Below are 15042 nucleotides of genomic sequence, written 5' to 3' on the forward strand. Positions count from 1 at the left end.
AAAAGAAGGACAGAAGGGAAAAAAGAACACAGTTAATACAATGTCAAGACCCTCAAGGTTAAAGACTGCAGGTGGTCAGCACTTGCAGGTAAAGTGGGACAAGAGGTTTTCATAAAACCTGAATGACAACCAGGGACCTGACTTGGGAAACACAGTCAATGTCCACTTTGCTTCATATTTACCCAGTAAAATTCAGGCACTCTGGGGACAGGGCTTCTGACTCCAAGCAGTTACTCAAAGAACTGAATATTTCCCCCCTCACATTTCTAGCAAAAACAATGGTAGGTTTAGCTTTCGATCCCGTTTTCCTCTTATACGAAGTGTTGGGGATTGAGTCGGTTGAGCCAGCATCTAACACATTCCAGAGATCTATGGTGCATGCTTGAAAAGTACTGTTCTAATCTGCACTTGATTAAGTCAACTTGGAAACATAGCCTGAGGGACGGAAAAAAGGAGATTAGTATTTTCTTCTTCAAAGAAAGAAGCTTTTACTGTGCCCATAAAATTACTGAAGTCGTTGTCATTCTCTGTTAATGGGCTACCTGATTAGCGACAAGGCTATTGCCCACCTTCTATAGGAGCAGGTGGGCAGTGATATTCTGGTCATCTCAGATAACGACTGGTGTAACAGAGTTAACACACTCCAAAGAGTGGCGGCTCACAACTTGATGTCCTCGTAGAACAAGCTAACCTGGAACAGAGATCCGTGAGACTGAGGCACAAGCTCGGCGAGACTCTGCCGTCAGGACAAATTCAATTCCGAGGCAGTCCAAACACAGTGTATGTGCATCCTCTGCCAATGTTTTACACTCAGAGGCGCTGTCGCAGTGGCAAATTATCTCTGTTGGTGGAAGGAGAAAGCTTGGCAGAGGATAGTCAGCTGCAATAAAACTATCTTGCTGCTGTGTCGTCAATGCTACCAGATGACTGAGGGGGTATTTACTGTATGTGATTAAACTGGTGTATCTGACAGTCCATACATGCAATGTGTGGTCTAGTGTCTTTCCACCAGCAGCTACGACTATAGCTAGGAAAAATAGTTATTTGGATAGAAGCTAATAGGTCAAATGCATTTCCAGTTAGCAGTTGGCTGATGTGATAGCCTTCTTATGCCACCTGTGGTTCATCTGAAACATAAAGATAATAACAAGACATTTACTACAGAATGTACAAGAGTAATCAAATTTAATGCGCGATGACGTGGTTCTGTTTGGCAAGAAAACTCTGTTGTGACTATATCTTTCCCATATGACTGGTAATAATATCCCTTTTCACACAGACCTCACAACTGCAAGTCAGTCATGGCCAATAGTCTGCATTAATACCAGGGGGACTTATGAGTAGAGGCCAAAAATTAAATGGAATTTAAACCATCAAAACGCAATGTCTTCAAAATATGGTGGAAAGCAGCTAAATTGAGGCAGAGGCCCATTCCAGCTGAAACAAAGTGTACAGGGGCGGCTGGAAACAGTAATCGGCTGACATGAAATATAATCCCCTCTGTCTGCGATTTTATTGGCAGCCCTTCCAAAGAACGGTGGCTCCCCTATTATGACTTAACACATCAAAATCGCAGCACAGCACACACAGAAAAGGCCACCTGATGATAAACACAGCAGACATCGTCAGAGGCTTTATCTCGTGCTGCCTGCAGCTCGACACAGGTTCAATTTGGCCCACAACAATCGATTCTGTCCCACCTTACCCCTGCTTCAGTTGGTGGAATGAAACCAGACCTTTCTGTAAAGAGCAGGTCTCAGCTGGTATGCCATGTCGGGCCAAAGTAGAGGAAAACTAAGGACGTCAATATTCCTGTGGTTGTCTATCAAACTGGCACGCGTATTATCTTTATATTGTCACAGTGGCACAACTAAAATCAACTTTAAGAATTATATAAAACTTGAAACACAATTGAATGGACAAACATGAATAAACGGTAGGGTGTGAAGTTACTCTAGTCAGTGTTGTGCATGGACCTCCTAAAAGAGTGTCCATAGCTCATGTTGTTTTAAATGGTGAACTGAACTGAAGTAATGCATGTTGACACGAGCGAGAGCTAACATAGCTAACGGTATACGGCTAAAGATAGTTTATAACATATCAGTACAGATTCCGACAGAAAACAAAGTTTGATTTGAACCCATTGTGAACCATGAATGTGAAGTGAACTTTGAGATGCCTCTTGTGAAGTGTGGACTTTTAAACACGGACTGTAAGCAGAATATAGTCGTACATGCTCGGGGGTACGAAATTAAGGCAAACACAACACAAAATAAACAGTACTTGCAGAACTTAAGCCTGAAGCAACAAGTCGACTCCAGAACTGGAAATACAGCTCACAGTTATAATACTGTCTGAAAATCATGATATTAATATTAATCAAGTGCTCATTACGTACTCATGGAAAAAGCAACAGTTAGAAACAAATACTGATGTGTCAATTAATCACGAAAAATTCACCTATTAATTTTCCCTATTTCACCTTTTTCCAAGATACATGGAAAAGGGAAAAAACCTGAATGGCATTTAGCTAAAGCAACACAATATATAGAACCATATTATTGCTGATCATCTGAAATCACCTGAAATGTTATGAATTAGCTGGCTTGCCTGTTTATGTTGGTGCCTACACCCCTCCTGTTAGTTCTCCCTCAGAAGCTCTGCCCACCAATCCCATTGAAAACCTCACACGGTCTGGCGGTGACTAAAGGGTAGACCGCTCCTTTGCCTCCCCCCAGTAATCCTTAAATTGGCAGTATCTGTTACCATGTACCCTTTCCCCCTTCTCCCCTCATCTCCTTCCCCGAGTCTTGTGCACGAGGAACCCATGTTGCAGATCAGCTTGAATATTGTTGTGTGGCTTGGTCCGAGACACTTTTTTGTTTACTCTTCACAGAGCCAGGGCTACTTTACTCCAAGTCTTTTTTTTATTTCTTCCAACACACACACAAAGAAGAGAGTTAGTGGACCGCGAGGAGATATTCACTGAATCTGACAAAAAGTGTATTGGATTAGAATCGTTTACTCCTCCTTTCAAGACAACAATCTCCTCAGTTCAATTCCCGCTGGGGACCTTTTGAGGCACACCGTATTCATCCCTGTTTAAAACGATTTATCAAAATGTGTGGTATTTCTTCTCGACCCCAAAATATGAAATTATTTTTGGTGTATGGGCAAGCAGCCATCTTGTGGTTAATGTTGTCCTAAAAAGTGACCTAAAAAGTGACACCAAGGCTGAGTCTCTCTCTATATGTAAAGAGAGCAGAATCATTTCCTGAGCTGAAAGCAGAGAGGTTGAGAATTATATCAGATTTATTACACCGAGAAAAAACACTCATTTACAGTGTAATATAGAACACCCCATTCATGACAATTATTAATACACTGTTCCATGTATTTGCAGTATCAATCTCACTCAAATGAAGGGTGTCCCTATGCAGACGACCTGGCTTCAAATCCTCAATTTCACATGCAAATGCAGTGCAACTGATTTAAATAATATTTGAATATGGATCACACGGTCTGACTCCATATCACAGAGCAGGAAGAAAAAACGGTGGGAAATGCAAATCATCAACATGTAAAAGTAGGTTCATGTTCGGGACCTGTTAAGATTTATTTTTGAAAGAAATAGCTGGCTGCTAAATTAAACTTATTCCATGAAGCCTGAGGACAAACTTAGAGGAGATCAGCATCATTTACATCATAAAGGTACAACACAAAGGAAGACGCTTGTTATGAAGGTGGGTTTGCCTAGTGTACACTAAACAAGCTGGCTTGTTTTCATCCTACATTCTAAGATGAGAAAAACAGGCTTCTGCTACAGTGAATCTCCTGCCTCCATCTGAATAACCTCCCCCAGAGCAGAGAGCCATATCACTATAAACATTTGAGAAGGTCACTGTGACACCACTGTAGGTACAATGGTTTGAACAGTTGTTCACAACAACAACAACACGGCTGTGATTACTTTGAAATTCACCCGGCTGTGATTTACCTATGGGAAGAAAAAGAAAGAACCGGGATAGCATGTTGAGAGGAAATACCTGGAAGATGGCTTTCATGATATTCACAGATAAGCATGGACTTGGCAGACCCAGCAAAAATCTAAGAGCACCACATAAATGTTGCAATACAGGCAGTGAATGCCTGTGTGTTGCTTTATCTTTGCTCCTCTGGGGGTATAAATCACAAGTGATGGTGGAATCCTCACACATAGTGGCATGCATTAACTGAAAGGGGGCACATGGGAGCCTGCTCCCCTGGGCCTAGTAAAAGTTCAATAGGCAGCCAGGCAACGCTCGCTCCAGGCCATGCTTTTAAATTATATATTGATGACAGCCCATGATAAAAATGACCCAATTTAGTATCCAAAATCAATTCCCACCGCCGATGATGTGCAGCAGTTGGTGAAAGCTGCCAAGATTCTTATGACAGCATTTGAGCCACAGACACGTTTTCACAAGCTGTGGTCAATAGAGGCAGTGTGGGAAGGAATTCAGAGGAAAACGGAGGCACTTTAGCGCAGTGACCGCCTAGTCGGTAAATGATCTGTTACCTTTCTGGGTAAACAGCACGTCTGGTATGATGGGTATTTCTTTTCGATGGTACAGTGTTATTTGTGCACATAGAACAATGTGGATGAAGAGAAGTATGATTGGCACAAAACATGAGAACACTTCTGCTCTTCTCTGCAATTTTAAACAACACTTTGAGAACATTTCTCAGTTAATATCAGAAAACCTAAACAAATAAGATAAACGGCACAGAGCTCCTCACTTTTGAAAGAATTGCAACATAAGAGTATAACACGTGAATACACGGTAAAAACCAACACAGAGACGCACCACACTTAATCCTTGAGAGACAAAAAGTCCATCTCCATGAGAGGAACACTTATAAATCTCCACTTTCAAGGCAGTTAAAAGTGAAGCAGTGAAATCATAACCCATTTAAAAATAAAACTTCTCACCGTCGTAGTCAATATACATGAAGTACTTAAGTTATTTCAGTAAAAGCCCAAACATAAAACATAATGTAATGTATAACACTGGATTGACAACTGCTTATAAAATCTCTGATCACCATTTTGCTTGATTTTAGTGAAGATTTAATTGTCTTTTTGACACGATCCTGTGATGCGAGATTGCCTGCTGTAAAAATGATGGAATTGTCATTATCTTATGTCATCTAATTAGATGACATTCGGATCAAGAATGAAATGAGAAATAATAACGACAACGATAATGTTACTAATCTCAGGAGTTCCAGTCATCCCAGGGTTATAAAATGAAATGTGGCTATATTTCCCACTTGAAGTATTATTCATAGATAATACAAGTGGTCTGCGGAGGAGAACTTGGAAGTCTACTTTGGGTTAATACTGAAATGACGATTTAACACCAGTATGATACCCGTTTGCCGAGCTTAGCCTTTTTAATACAGATCTCACTGCCGAACCATCACACAAGCACACAACATAAATCCTGAACACTGTGGGCATATTGCACTGTAGATTACGCTCTTTCATTGAGTCAATATTACAAATCCCTGCACTTGTTATTGTAACGCCTCAACAGGGCCTTATCTGGAAGGTGCAGGGATCACCTCAGAAAAAAAAACTCAATTTCCTGCTCATTTGTACAACAATCCTCATCATTATCGTACTTATCAGAGTCGCCTGACAGAAGCGCTATCACATGTCTCTGCACGAAAAACAACTTCAAAGTTCCTTAATGTTTACTACAGCGTCCTGCCAGCGACTGCGGCAGTTCAAGGAAACAGCACTTGTGTTGCTCAACAACCACGTGGCAGATGAAAAGCTCCGTGTCTGCCTCACCTCATCTTACATGCTTTTATCACCGCACGTTGTGTGACTCGAGCTTTGTGATAATGTTCATTGTCACAATGTGTGTAGCCAATCACTGGAGATCTGGATCACTGAGAAATACAGAATCCTCCTGCTTTTCTTCAGACACTGTTGCAGGGTGTTTTTCAAACACATGAATACATCACATAGTTCATGATCAGCTGCCAGGTCACACTGGGAACAGGTTTGTAACAATTTATCCTCACCTGCCTCATAAGGACACTGTTATATGAGGTAAGTGGTTGGTAGATAAGTATAGTTTCTTCCCAAGATAGCGAGATACACTCTCTCTGTATCATGCTATTGTGTCATCACGAGTTCAAACCAGGATTGTTCTGCATAAAGGGTTTGACAGTTGTATAAAACATTTAGATTCTTTGCAGTGACTCTGGTTTAATATCGGGATACACTGAAATGGCAGTAAATCCAAGCTGTCTAGCAGCTGTCCTCAATTAATAAGTGAGCTAAAAACTTTTCAGAGCCCCGATTCAAACCTAGAGGGACACAGGGAAAATTAAGAAATTAAGAACCTTATTTAAAAATTAGGTTAAATTAGTTAGAACTTGAACATATATTGTACTGGGGGAAGAAATAAGTAAATTATAAATATAGGAACTATAAGAACTATAATATATATTTAACTAGTCTTCAAAAAAATGGGTTGAGGTGGGTGCAACTCATAAATAAAATCTGTCTGTTGGTACAGAATTGCCATGTGTTGGTAGTTTTTTCATAACAAGTAAAAGACAAATTTGCTTCTTTGGCTGCTGAGCTCTCACTCGTTTCTTAGTCCGGGAAGCTTGTGGCTCTGACTCATTCCTCAAGTGAGCAACAACCAGCAAGTTATTTTAATGATCAAATAGTAATGTGAGGCGACAGGGCCAGTCGGTGGTAATGACTCTAAAACATTCTCCTCCCTCATGTGACACTGGTGCACCAGGTGACATTCTGTATTAAAAATACACACTGTCAAGTCATGTTTGCTTCCTTGGAATTTGTTTCTGCTTGATTTTAACGACTGTAAGTCATCAAATGTGACTTTATACACTATAGAGCATTTTGAAAGATTTATAAAACTGTTAAAAATCAAGGTTACCCTGGTGGACTAAACTGTTTTTAAGGCTAGTTTGTGGATAATTCTATCTGCAGGTTTGGGTCAAGCAAAATAGAGGTGCATATAAAGTGGAGCTTCCCTGATCACCTCAGCACATGGGAACAGCGTGGGGAATGGTCTGGTGTGACAGGCTGAATTTCTAGGCTGGCAAACACCATTATTCTCATTCCTGGTCCCATTGTCAGCTCTCATTGAAATCTGCTGTCACGGACTGGAGCCTGATGCTAAGCAGGGCTGCTGGCCTTCCTGCATGTGTCTATCTCTGTCTACATTCATACCGGCCGGCCAAAGTGGTGATGTAAGGAATCAGAGGTGGAGGGAAAAGAGAGATGGACAGAGAAGACAGAAAAAAGAGAGTTAGAGAACAGTTGTTTTGGTCTCACAATGAACTACTCATCCTCCATGAAGTGAGTAAAGAAAAAGAAGCAATAGAGGAAAAAAGAAAAAGGAAAGTCTCTAGAGCTCATCACTCATCCTGAGCTGGTGAAGCTCGACAGGTCTGTTTCCTGTGCCTAATATTCTTCATGACAGACTGTCCATTTGCACTGCTACCCTCGCTGATCCTGCTCTATCACTTTCAGGGTCTAGGGATGAGTATACCTTAAACAACCAGTGAGGAAATCGTTTGTTTCTAGCCACACTGACAACGTTAAATTACCCACCGGTCAGGTGAAGTTGATGTTATACAGGAGAGCAAATCTTTTTTTTTTTTTATATAAAGCTCAAGATCTGAGCACTCACGATGCAGCCGGCCCTGGAAACTTTAGTTTAATTCTGTCAGTGGACCTACCGAGTTTTTTCATCTCTGTTGCTTCCCACCAAATGATGTTTAATCATGTAAATCTGTGTGTGCAGCAGTGCAAAAAGGATCCAGTCAAATCATCTGGAAATCTCAGGACTCCAAAGACTGTCATTGCTTGTGTGTTACTGAAGACTGTGCCTTCAATAATACAACTACCCTTTGCTAAATTCATTTGATGTATAAATAATGAGTTCTCAAACACGAAAAGCTTCCGGGGAGAGTTTGCTTGGTGCTTAGGCACTGAAACGCCAACTGAATGATAGCGGGGAAGGTGCAGAGCGAGCACAAGCAGGGCACTTAAAAGTAAACAAGCCCACAAGCTTTAAACGTACTTCAAACTTACAGTACATGGCTTCAGCAACAGTATGAAAGCCAGAGGTACCAAACATATAGAAACAAATATGTCAAATTAGGATATTTCCAAAACTATTTCCCTTTTTCTGATATCATTAAAATGAGAGACCAAAGTGTGTTCTTCTAGTATATATGTGAGTATATCTAACAAATTGATTTAGCTCAAAAATCTGAGCTTAAACCCCAACCAAAAATATATAAATATAACAATTATTAATTAAGTAATATTGTGCATGTCTAATTTAAAGCATCTACTGTGTCTTTCTTCTAAAATATGAATAGAAAAGTGTATTTAATATTGTGGAATATTTGTGACTAGTGACTACAGCCATCTATAGTCATCTTGGGCAGTTAGGCTCCACCAGCTTGTGCTGCCTGGATTTGGGCTTTTTCACTCCTTCCTTGCAGATCCTCTCTATCTCAGGGAGATTGGAAGGGAAAGCATCAGTGAGCCGCAATCTCCAGGTCTCGCTACAGATTTTCAAAAGGTTATACATCCAGACTTTGGCCGCGCCCCTCAAGTACATACAGGGACAAAGACACCAGACTGTTGTCTCGGGATGTGAGCTCCGGGCTGCAGGGGAACTCTCCCTCTCGGAGAGTTTATGTGCACTACACAGCGTCTCACTGAAAGCATCCCGACGACACGATCTCGAGCTGACGCCACATGATGAACACAGCCTGGGGTCTAATTTGTAAAACTGTGGCTGATATTACACTAACTACCTGTGCATCAAAAGATGAAAACTGCGTATCTTTAAAAACATCCCAATTTAGAAAACCGTCTCTGCGTTCACCTACTTCGCAATTCCCCACTTTATAAATTGCAATAAAGTTGAAATGCTGCACATTCCTGAGCCTCATATCACACCCCATTAACTCTCACGATTAAATGGCAAATGGAATTCCCATTGAGAATATTAATATGCACCTAAATCAGCTTGTCATTCAATTACTTCTGAGGGAGAATGGAAAAGTTTGACTACAAATCTAAGAAGGGGAGTTTCACTGAGTGTGAAATTGATTATATATTTATTTATTTAGTTTTTTCGCCCCCTCCAGAGGTTGAGATGGTCGGATGTTGGTGCTGTTGGTGGTAACCAGTGCCAAAAATAACATGCAGTTTATGTCTGTATGTTGAAATAACAGGAGTAAAACTCTGGCGCCTGAAGCACATTAGAAAAAGGTCAAGGTGCTAAATAAAACTGTCATTGCAAACAAAGCTCTATTCATTTACATTTGATAACCGTGAATACCCCAATAATTATTCATAACAGCAAAGTGATGCAGCTGTTTCCTGAATGCCCCTTCACGTCCCTTCTGTCTGTGCCTTTCTGCAGGGAAATGCAATTAGGGCTTAAAGTTCACTTTACAACCTGGAAGAGCAGCAGGATGAGAAACTAAACTTAGTGTCTTGTCAGTCTATCGATCTCCTCTGCTCTGTGTAAGTAGCCCACTATCAAAGAATGGTACCTACACACAGCAAACACCACGGCACACGCTTCAGGCATCTGTGACCTGAGTGAATGACATCTCTCTCTCTCTCTCTCTCTCTCTCTCTCTCTCTCTCTCTCTCTCTCTCTCTCTGAATCAGATTTGAAATGAATTCACAATAAGCCTCAATGGGAAATAACATAATGACAGAAAAGACAACATGAAATCATTTCGATAGGGACAAAGAAGGTGCCAGCTCCGGTCAAATTAAGATCTTGGGGTTTCCAATCTGGCTGGTCCAGTTTTATATAGACACTTATACGACGGAAGTGTTGATCAGCATTGCATTAGAGGCTGATTTAAATCATTTTCTGTAACGTGGACGGGTTGTTACAAGGATTTATTTAACAAGGAAACAATGGCATAAGGAAATAACGGCAACATTTTGTTTTATGCAACGCGTCTATAACTGCACCCTTGATGCAAACAGTAAAAGTTTCAGTTAATCATCTCCCCATTTCAATTAGAATTTATGGTCTGTATGATTTGATAAATTATACATTTGCGCAAATTGAAAACCTATTCAAAACTACAATCGAATTATGTGTTCATCAATTAATTTCTATCTGTTATCAAATAGTATTTCAATATATTTTAGATTGTGAATCGCGGTCAGTAGAAACAGTTACGAATTCTGAGCTTGGTTATTTCCTTCGCATCAACACTGCCTATATTAAGGATATAAAGCTGTAAAAAAAAAAATATATAGAGTAATTTCACCTTGACATGAATTCTCGAGTTTCATTCAAAGACGAAAACAACTCACATTTCTGCATCTATGCAAAAATACGGGAGCGTTTGGTTAGAAAAGGCGTCCAGTCTATTTCAAGCTTCAACAGCTGACTTCAGTGAGAAAAGGGGGAACATCCTCTCAACCCAACGATTCGCTGCAACTCTATTGAAACCATAAGACAAATGATCCTTTCTATGTTCCTCCCCATCCAGAAAGTCGTTTTGTCTACGTAATACAGAGCTGAGTACAGCTAGGAGTTTAAATGGGGAATGGGCACTGCTTTATTATGCTGCAGTGCCTTGAAATGAATGTGGATAATAGATATATTCACAGTGGTATTAATATCCTCAGAGCCCATCTTTTTTTCCTTCCCTCATTCTCCATTTTCTCTCTCACAGGCTCCAAAGTACTTTGCCCTTGGCTATGCCTTATACTAAATAGATTTATGAGAACATTTGTGTCATATTTCCTCTTTTCCCGGATTGTCAAGACAGATTGTCACTGCACCACTGATTGAGTGGAATCACCACACAGACTTAGTTCCCATTGTCGAGCCCCACATATTCATCTCTGGGGGGGATTTAACAGGGCAAGCGGGCCAATGGCATTTCTCCCAAGGCTTCGCTGTTCTGCTATTGATATGAGGTCAGGGGCATGAAAATAGTGGACTCTATGAGAATTGATGGCTACATTTCATAGGATAGAAACATATGCACACATTGACTCCTGGTCAGCTGACACAGAGACACTGCAGTGCACTGCTGTGTGCACCCACTGTCCAGCCTTGCACTGTTCTCTCATTAGCAACAAATCACGACAGGGATATGGACATCCGGCCGGAAGCTAATCTGTCTCAGAGTCTGAGAATTTAAATCCATGTCAGTATTGACTACACAAAGGATTTCAGGCAGGTGAGGAACAGGAAGTTGACGGGAAATGCATTGTAATGTTAGGATCTGATGTTAGGATCAGCACCATGTCACCCACACTCAAATAAAACAAGTTAGTGGAACAGAAGCGACGGAGTAAATGTCACAAGAATTTAGCTCTTCGTGAGAGTTTGGGCATGAATGTCTGAACAAATTATTTTCTTTATTTATGTGTATAGTTAGTAAAAAAAGACCTTTAAAATATACTGCTCATGAAATTCAACAATAAAGTGCCGTCTGAAATCAGAAAATAAGGTCAAGAGAATCAATCAAGGTGGAGGAAATACACTATATCACATCAATTAAACACAGTAAGTCAATGTTTCTGGAAAGTCAATCAAATACCTCACAAGTCTCCCAGCAACCACACTTTAAGCAAAGCCCATTTACCATCAATTACATTAGCAAATTAATGCATAACACAACAGATCAGAGTTGAATGGCAAAACTGATGTAAAAAGTGCATCAATGATAATGTTAACCACAATTGATTGAATGTTTTTTATCCTCTATGCAGTGGTGATAGTGTGTGAGCAGTTATTGTGGCAAAGGGGGAAGTGAGACGACATAAAAGAGCATTTTGGATGCTCAGGAGGCCGGAGCGCCTTTCAGCAGCACCAACCCCCTTTAAACCCTCACCTCACCGTGATTTATCAGAAGAGATCCAAGATGACATGGTGTCAGGAGAGGCTGCAGATCCTCCGATCAGAGAGTGATGGAGCTCACAGTGAAGTATGGAGCAGTTTGGATACAAAGACGATAGTTAAGGGAAATTTGGTCAAAATATATTTGATGTCTTTAAATGCAGTAAGTGCTCACTAGCAACATTTTATATTTTATAACTACCACTAACCAATAACCTAATTAATTCAGTGGGCCTACTATATTATATATTATTACTATAAACTATATATTTGTATTATTACAACTGCAACTCAGTATCTCTATGAAAGCACATGGCGTTTTGATAAATATTGATTTGGGACAAATGCTACTCAGGTTAAATAAGGATGGTCACTTTGCCAAGACTGCATAGTAATCCAGATACATTTTCTTTTTTTAAATATATACGGTACCGCACATAAAACAAACAGAAAAGACCAAAATAATAACCTAATACTGATGATGACATCCTCACAACTTAACCACTTAACCTTCACTTAGCGTCAAGTGATTACACATTCCTTAATAGGCCTTAATATTATTTAGATACATAATTTCTGCTCATATTTCATTTGGGCCAATGTATTAACAGTGGGTTGTTTGGTAAAAATCTCTGCCCTTCTCCTTGTCCAGACCCTATCTGGAACATCTTCAGATTGTCGGCCCTGCTTCTTCACATAATCATGTGAATTTTAATCAAAACTGACCTTAATACAGATCCGTCTTTGATCATGGCTGGATCCTGGGAGAGAGGAAAACTCTCCTCAGGGAACATCTCTATCTGCTGGACTTAGTTATTGTTAACCTCCAGCTCCGTCAGGCCACTATCTGCTGCCAGGCAAGTCTATGGGCATACTGATTTCTGATGGAATAAAATATACCATCATCTGTTTGAGGGTAACCTAGTTTTTTTTTTTTTAAATGAAGAAAAATGAGATGTTCCTTATACAGTGTTCAGATCTAAGTTGTTCTATCAAATTCAATGAGGGTAAGTGGAAGCGTCAGACCTTTTAATTGCAATAAACTACTCCAATCTCTTTTGTTGAGATATAAAACGTACTGGGGTCAAACATGAAGATTAGATTGGCTGTTTGAGTTATTTATGAACAAGTGCTTCACCACAACAGCTCAAACTTGCCAACGATACACATGTGTCTGCACTGACGGTACATAGGAGGCCAGTAATGGATAAAAACAGCACAGCAGGAAATTTTAAAATCTATTTTCACCCTCACCAAATGGTATCACAGGCCACTGATTATCAGTGATGCATTTAACAATGATTAGGCATCACCCTATACTTAATTATTTGTAGGCTTGCCATGAATTACTATAGGAAACAGACCATTTTGAATGGGGGTGGAACAAAAACTGTGTCAAGATCAATACAACAGCAAGGTGGCGATCCAGTTTCTTAGAGAAAATGTGCAACAGAGGAGGGAAAGTCTGAAGCTGTCCATCAAGGCAGTGGAAGTCATGATTTTCTAGGGCAATTATCCCAGGCCTGATTGCACTTAATAATGAAATGTATTAATTGCCATTGCAGATGGCTGTTTGATTACATGTGAATGCCCCCACACCGATGTCAGTGTCCTTCTGAATCAACCTTTACTCAACAATCTGCTCATGCTTGAGGAAATCACAGGATTGGGCAACATTGCTGTGAACAGGTGTGTTGAAATGAAACTCACAATGCAAGAACGCACAAACATATTTCTTTACCTATGAGAGGATGAGAGTCAACTTTAAGTCTTGCATGCATGTCTTATTTGGTTTTGATGCAATTTTATTGTGTTGCTTTATTAATTACTTGATCTACTCTATTATAAATAATGATTATAATCTATATTTTGCTTATGAAGCCCTGGAAGAGTGGTTGTTGCCATGACAACAGCTAATGGGTTTCAAAATAAATAAGAATTTTTTTCCAACTGTGGAAAATTGCTTCACCAGAAACTTAAATGAAAACAAATAGGGGGGAGGTTGAAGAAAAGCATTGCCATCAGACGAGGCTATCATGTATAAATAGTTTTGACTTCTGGAAACGCGCAGTGTATAAAGACAGATTTATTTAACAGGAAAAAGCTTGTAAAGGATGTTGAGATAGAGAGTTTTAAATAACTCAGTGATGCTCTACTGTTCTACAGGCTGGTAAAAGCTTCCCAAAGAGAAGAGCTTGGACATGGACTCCAATCACTGGGTTCCTATGTGATCTGCACCAAGTACATTTAAGAGGCTCCGGACGTCATCTTTCCTTATTCCACTTGCTTAAACGTGCCAAAGTAAAATGTATGGAGTGAAGGACGAGTGTGGCAAGAACACAATCCTAAATAGCACGGAGAAGAAAGGAGGAGGGAGTTTGTGCAGGATTCTTGATGGATTGGAACTTTCAATCTCTTAACATGTAGAGAGGGAGTCTCAATAAAACTCCAGTTTAACTGTGGGTAAAGATCAATGGAACAACCAAAGCAAGGTGAGCCCAAAGTAAACTTTTTTTTCTTCTTTTGAGGTTTTTTTGTTTTGTTGGAAACTTGTATTCACTTGCCTCCGTCAATTAGCAGACTTATCCTTGAATTATTCATTTCCACAAAATGACAAAGTCGATATAATTCAACATTTGTGCATATAGACATCTTAATATACACACAGCATGAAGACTATTCAGTCCACTTACACAATCGCTGGCAGCCTCAGTCAAGTGCATAATTAGTTGAATTAGATTAAATAACCAATTATGAGACTAAAACAGTAAATAAGCCTGCAGGGATTCCACCAAATGCTTGAGAATAGAATTAGAGTGGAATTAGTTTATTGACAGGCTGAATGACAGTGTGGTCAGACACACAACTCTATTCTTGTCACAGAGAGAGTGCTAGCTGTCGTCAAGGGATGAAACAGATTAAGTGTGGAAGTGTTGGAAATAAACTTAAACAGACAGAACGCAAGGTTAAAAATACATTGCACATGTTGATGTGGATCGGTTTTGTCAGCTCAAGTAAAGACCTTAGCCTTTGGTAGACTGTGTTCATCATCAGATGATGTTGTCCCTTTACGTACTTTAATGTACATGTGGGTGCTGTGATG

General features: G+C 40.0%; 1 protein-coding gene across 7 annotated transcripts in view; it reads right to left on the minus strand.

The window, feature by feature from the left end:
- The window catches only part of diaph2 (diaphanous-related formin 2), a 337820-nt gene that overhangs the window by 107729 nt on the left and 215049 nt on the right, over positions 1-15042 (minus strand). The gene's annotated exons all lie outside the window — the stretch shown is intronic.

This window comes from Hippoglossus hippoglossus, chromosome 10 (assembly GCF_009819705.1).
Source record: "Hippoglossus hippoglossus isolate fHipHip1 chromosome 10, fHipHip1.pri, whole genome shotgun sequence".
Lineage (NCBI taxonomy): Eukaryota > Metazoa > Chordata > Actinopteri > Pleuronectiformes > Pleuronectidae > Hippoglossus > Hippoglossus hippoglossus.